At 36.4% G+C, this 6,267-nt stretch overlaps 1 long non-coding RNA gene across 1 annotated transcript; it reads left to right on the plus strand.

The window, feature by feature from the left end:
- The first annotated feature begins 1,239 nt into the window (after positions 1-1,239).
- On the plus strand, positions 1,240-6,043 carry LOC140689205 (uncharacterized). The gene is made up of 3 exons (XR_012064088.1): positions 1,240-1,342; positions 2,523-2,635; positions 5,919-6,043. It is a non-coding gene; the product is annotated as an uncharacterized lncRNA (long non-coding RNA).
- Positions 6,044-6,267: the final 224 nt, after the last annotated feature.

Genomic DNA, 6,267 nt, shown 5'->3' on the forward strand with positions numbered 1-6,267 from the left:
AGGTGAGCCACACAGAAGGATGGAGAAGAGTAGACAGTGGATCTGGAGAAGCAAACTGAGGTTAATGTGCCATAAAGAAAGATGTTAACAACTTCATACCCAATGGCGGTGTAAAAAGGCACCTTTTTCTCTAGAGTACCCATGTAGATACCAGGCATTACCACTTGAAGGGGCTGAGTAATGTCTCTCAACAATATCTGGTCCAAGTCCCTGAAACTTCCAAGTGTTACCTTATATAGAAGAAAGGTCTTTGCAGAGGTGTTTACGTTAAGGATCTTGAGATGGGGAGATTATCCTGGATTAGCCAAATGGGCCCTACATGCAATCCTAAGTGTCCTTATAAGAGAAAGGCAGAGGGAGATTTGACACAGAGCAGAGATTGGAGGTCATGTGGCCACAAACCAAGGAATGACAACGGCCACCAAAAGCTGGAAGAGGCACGGAGTGAATTCTCCCCCAGAGCCTCCAGAGTGAGTGTGGCCCTGCTGGCACCTTGATTTCAGCCCACCGAGTACACTGTGTGTTTGTGATAATTTGTTACAGCAGTCACAGAAAAATAATAACACCACTCTTTTCAACCTGTGTTAGTCATGGCGTTAGGGAGTAGGAGAGTATTTCATTATTGCATCATTTTCTGTTTCTTTTGTGAGGTCGAATACTCTTCATATGTTTAGTTTTCTTTTGTAGAATTGCCTTTGCTTGTCAGGGGAGAGTCATCTTTTTCTGCTTGGTTTGTGAAGTGTTTTATGTCATAAGCATATCAACTGTTGATTTGTTTCCCAAACATTTCAGTAGGTTTATTATTTTTTATAGGTGGCTCTGGTGTTTTGATAGAATGAAGCTAAACATTTTTATGTGGTCATATCTTTTAATCTTTGTCTGTATGTTTTAGAATGATGCCAATTTCAATAGGATTACATAAATAGAATGTACAGTCTATTTTAGTTTCTTTTTAACCTCTAGTTCTTATCTTTTTTTTTAAATTCTTATCTTCTTAACCAGGGCTATAGTTGAGTCATTGTCAATTAACCATTTACCCTAACCCAACAGAAATGAGTATGATTCCTCTCCCTCTAAAAAATACTTAATTTAAAATCTTTCCAAACACCAGTATCATTATTAATCATTGTATTGACTGAGTTTGTAGTCTTCCATTTTAGTTTCAAAGCATGGAAGAGTAAATTTGCTTTCTTTCTTTCCTTTTTTTTTCATCTTCTAGGTGCTGCAAAAATAATAAACTCTCCGTCCTGCAGAGACTACTTGCCTGAGCCTTAGCAGACAAGCCCTGACTTAACACATCTAAGTAAAGCTAGAGCATTTTTTTTCAAGAATCATCTTTAAGGTGACTATAGTTAACAGTATGATATTGTATACTTGAAAGTTGCTGAGAGTAGATCTTAAGCATTCTCACCACACACAAAAAATCACCTATGTTAACTATGTGAGGTGATAGATATGTTAATTATCTTGATCTTGGTCATCATTCTACAATGTATATCAAATCATCATGTGGTAGGTACACTTTCTATAGAGTTATATTCATCAGTTATTCCTCGATAAAGTTTTAAAAAAGCGTCATTTTTAAAATGTTCAAGACAGATTAAATGGGGGAAAAGCAGATTTTTAAAAATAAAATCAGTTTGTAGAATAAAATACAAAGATATAAAACAATATATGAGCACAGGCTTGGGCCAATAAATCTGCACTTGAACCACTTACAAGCTGTCTGACCTTGGACAAATTCCTTTACCTAAGCTTTAGATATCCTTTGTAAAGTGATAATAGTATCTCCTAACTAATTGTGTTCATAACAGGATTAGATGAAATAATAAAGCCATTGTGCTACCCACAGTGCCTAGACTTCCCCTCTTCCCTGATCTAGCTGGTATCAGCAAACTTTTCTATAAAGGGCCAAATTGTTAATATTTTAGGCTTTGCAGGCCAAATGGTCTCTGTTGCAACTACTTAACTATGTTGTTGCAGCACCAAAGCAGGTTTAGGCAATACAAAACTGAATGAACATGGCTGTGTTCCAATAAAACTTTATTTATGAAAATAGGCAGTGTGCATGATTTGGCCTATGGGCTGCAGTTTGCCACTCCTTAATCCAGATGAGCAAGGAGTCAGCAAACTACAGACTATGACCAAATCTGGTTTGCTTCCCATTTTTATGGCTTGCAAGCTAAGAATGATTTTTACATTTTTTAAATTGGTTGCAAAACAAAGAATATTTTATGACACACGAGAATCACATGAAATTCAAATTTCAGTGTTTATAAATAAAGTTTTATTGAAACACACTCATTTGTTTATGTATCAGCAGTGGCTGCTCTCATGCTAAAAGGCAAAGTTGAATAGTTGCAACAGAGACTATATTTGGCACCCTAATTGGTCTGCACTGCTACTCAGTGGCTGTTTTATAATAAAGAATTTGACTGGCTTTTGTTCCTGGTTTCTGAGAGGTACCATCTAAATTCTTGGAATTTTCCAAATGATAGGATTGTCTTTTTTATTTTTGGTAGGTCCCTGGATAATTGATGCTGATAAGATGATGCAGAAGGGGACAGAATGACCATGCCAGAAAGACCAACCACATGATTAGAACCATTTGAGCCATATCAGCCTGACCTCTGGGGTGGGTAGATGATAATGACCATTCACTTGGCCATTGATTCAATCAATCATATCTACATAATGAAACTCCAGTAAAAATTCTAGACCATGAACGTTGGGTAAGCTTCCCCGATTGGTGATACACTTCAATGTGCTGGGAGACTGACACATCCTGAAGTCATGGAGAGCTTCACATATGGAACCCTCCAAACTTTTCCCTATGCATCTCTTCATTTGTCTAGTCCTGATCTGTATCCTTTATAATGTTAAAGAGCAAAAGCCCCTCGAGTAAATTTTAAAGATCTTATTGGCTATATTCAACAATTCATGAACAGGGCAGCATCCCATCTAGCAGATAGCAAGGAGCTACAAGGAGCTGTACAGAATGGAAGACTTTTATAGGTAGAAAGGAGCAGGAGCAAGGAAGTTATCCTAGCAAAAAGTGGATTATTTGTGGCAAGGTTACTTTCCTTTAGGGGAAGGCAGGGGTCTATCAGGCAGATTACCTAACTAGTACTGATTAGGTGACTCCTGATTGACTGGTTTAAAATTCTATTTCTGGAAGAGAACCAAAACTGTAATTAAGTCTCAGTTTGGTGACATGGGCTTAGCATATGTGATTCCATTTTGGGCCTGTTGTCTTGTTTTTAACAATAATAGAACTGTAATAATAAGTATTGCACTTTTTCTGAGTTCTGTGAGTTGTTCTAGTGAATTATTGAACCTGAGGGTCTGGTGGGAACCCCCAAATCTATAGATAGTCAGTCAGAAGTCTGGATGGCCTGGAAACTGGAGCTTAAGACTGGTGTCTGAAGAGAGAGGAGTCTTGTGGAAAACCGTGCCCTTAACTGTGGGATCTGACCTAACTCCAGGTAGTTAGCATCAGAATTGCATTGCAAATTGGAGTGGCACAAGTTATAACTTGACAGTATTTTGAGTGTTAACCATATTACTATGTGGTGGCTTTATAGGTATTTTATTATTTTATATGTATATAATGTATATATATATATGTATATCCCTCATGTCAAAACAAAAAAGAGAAGTTGGTTCTGAATGCCACATTTTTAAGGCACAGTGGACTGGATTATTTTGTTACTGAATCTGATGGCAAAGCATGCAATGACACTATTGCTATACTAAATGAATACAATATATATCAATAATACTAGATTAAGTATTCATCACAATAGTCCCAACTCACAGGAAAGCAACAATCAGAAAAATTAGAAAACTTAAACTGGCATATCTCATGACAGCAGAATTTCTTCACAAAAATAGAAAATGAAAGTGAGGCTGTGACCAAAGTAGCTCATGCTTAAGTGGCCAATTATTAGCCAAGCAAGGAAAGCCATTTATCAATGAGTAAATTAAATCATGTTTAAAGAACTAGGCCCAGGGAGGATAAATGTGTTTAAGACTATTAGATTTTCTTCAATTACTTGAAGAGTCGAGGACTTTGGGAACAACATCAATAGTCAATTAAAAAAAAAGCAAATGATTTTGAATGGTTTTCTTATGCCCTTGAGGAATTGATAGATGTTACTGATACTGCACAATTGTCATTTACTTGAGAAGTCAATGCCAAGTGTGAAGTGGCTGAAGAGTTAGCCTCTATGAATAGTCTGCATGGAACAATTAGAAGTGAGAATATTTCCCAAGAAGTTGAGAAAACTAATTCAATACAACCTGAAGTGGAATCTGCTAAGATGTGTCACATCTGATGGTAGTAAAAAAAAAAAAAAATATGTGTGGAGCAGAAAAAGAAAGTATTAGAAAAATTTAGAAAGCTTGTGAAAATGTAGGGTATTAAAAACCTGTGGTTCTTCACTGTATTATGCAGCAGCAGCTATCTGGTAGAAAATACTTGATCTACTATGTATTATTGAACCAGTACTGTCATTTGTTGCTTTGGACTTAATGGTTGTCAGTTCTGTGAATTTTTGTCATAAGTAGTGGCTAAATATCTTGGCTTTCACTACTACACAATTCTGTGGCTTAGCAGTGATAAAGCTCTACCACAATTTTTGGACTTGGGCCTGAGATTGAGATTTTTCTAAATGAGAAAAACTTCCCTTTATTATGTATTTGCTTATTTATTTAGTAAGCAATTATTATTGGACACTGAATGGCTTTAGAAGAAAATTAACTTCTGCTGCAGACTTGATAAGGCTTCTTTGTGAGTTCAATCTAAAATTAAAAGACAAAACAGTATTTATGTGCAAAACTTAGGTACTGCAGTGAAGTCATTTTGATGATAAATAAAATTGCTTGAACCGCAAGTAATGTCATGCTGCTTTATATACTTTCTATGCCTTCAAAAATTAAAATGAGAAAGTGAGCTCTCTGTTCCCACACACATTTTCTGTGGATAAATTTATATATTCAGCTCAAACTATAGTCCCAGCAGCGTTTTTTGAACCTCTATGCAAGTTTAAAGGGAATTTCCATATTTTAAAATCCATTTAACTGTAATTGAGGAGCTTCCACATAATCTTCAGTTGGAAGTGATTAATCCACATTATAATGACATACTCAAAGGCAAATAAGGAGGAACTAATAGAATTCTAAAAATGCCTTCCAAACAATGAATATGTTCAATTAAAATTGTGTGCTTGAAGATCGAGATCAGTATTCAGCAGCACCTAGCTGTGTGAAAAGACATTTTCAAAGATGAAATACATAAAATTACACTACAGATCTGTGGTAACAGAGAAACATTTGCAATAGATTTAGATGTCCACCAGTGGGAACACTAACTTTGAACTCCAATTAAGTAAAACGTTAGCCTCTCCCTCCTAAAAAAGAATTCTGTTCTTACCATTGGTAGACCTATATTTTTTAAAAAGTCCTCATTTATTATTATTATTATATTTAAAATTATTTCAGTAAGAATTTTGTAGCTGTTTGTATTCTCTCTTGCTGTTTAAGTGCCTATACAATATCAATCATACATTTTGGCCTACAATGCCTATAATATTTACTATCCAGTCCTTACCAGGAAAAGTTCACTGACCTTGGATTTAGAGAATGTACACCAAAATGTAACAGTGGTTTTCCCCAAGTATTTAGATTATGAATATTTTAATTTATTTTTTGTTTTTGCTATTTGTATTTCCTCATTTATCACTGATGAACATGTATTAACCTGTAATAAAGAAAAAAGCTATTTATAAAAATCAGTTCTATAAAAGGAAATTATTCCTCCAATCAAGTTGATAAATATGTCACTGGTAGAAACCTCTGTTCTGTTCTTGCCAGGTAAGTAGGCTCACTTCTAGGGAATTCACTGTCTTTCTCATCAGGAGTGGAAAACTGCATTGAAACTGAGGACTTCCTATGAAGAGACGCCCTTCTGACTTGCTTAGAACCACCCCAGAGCAGAGAATTTCCAGGAGGACACTTTCATCTGCCACAAGGCTGAATCAGACTTTTCAGAAGCCCAGCTCAGCCTTATGGGGAGCAGGCAGAATGGGGGGAGCCGGCAGAATGGGGGAGCCTACGGAGTCTCCTCCCATCACAGCGTCTGACATCCTGCCACTTGAGATGCTCTATAGCAGAGTGCACATTTGACTGGAAGTAACTATCCCGAGACTGATCCACGATCACATGTTCGAAAGGATCAGGGCAGTGGAAGAGATGGAAAAGGAGCTC

This window comes from Vicugna pacos, chromosome 25 (assembly GCF_048564905.1).
Source record: "Vicugna pacos chromosome 25, VicPac4, whole genome shotgun sequence".
In the NCBI taxonomy this organism is placed as follows: domain Eukaryota; kingdom Metazoa; phylum Chordata; class Mammalia; order Artiodactyla; family Camelidae; genus Vicugna; species Vicugna pacos.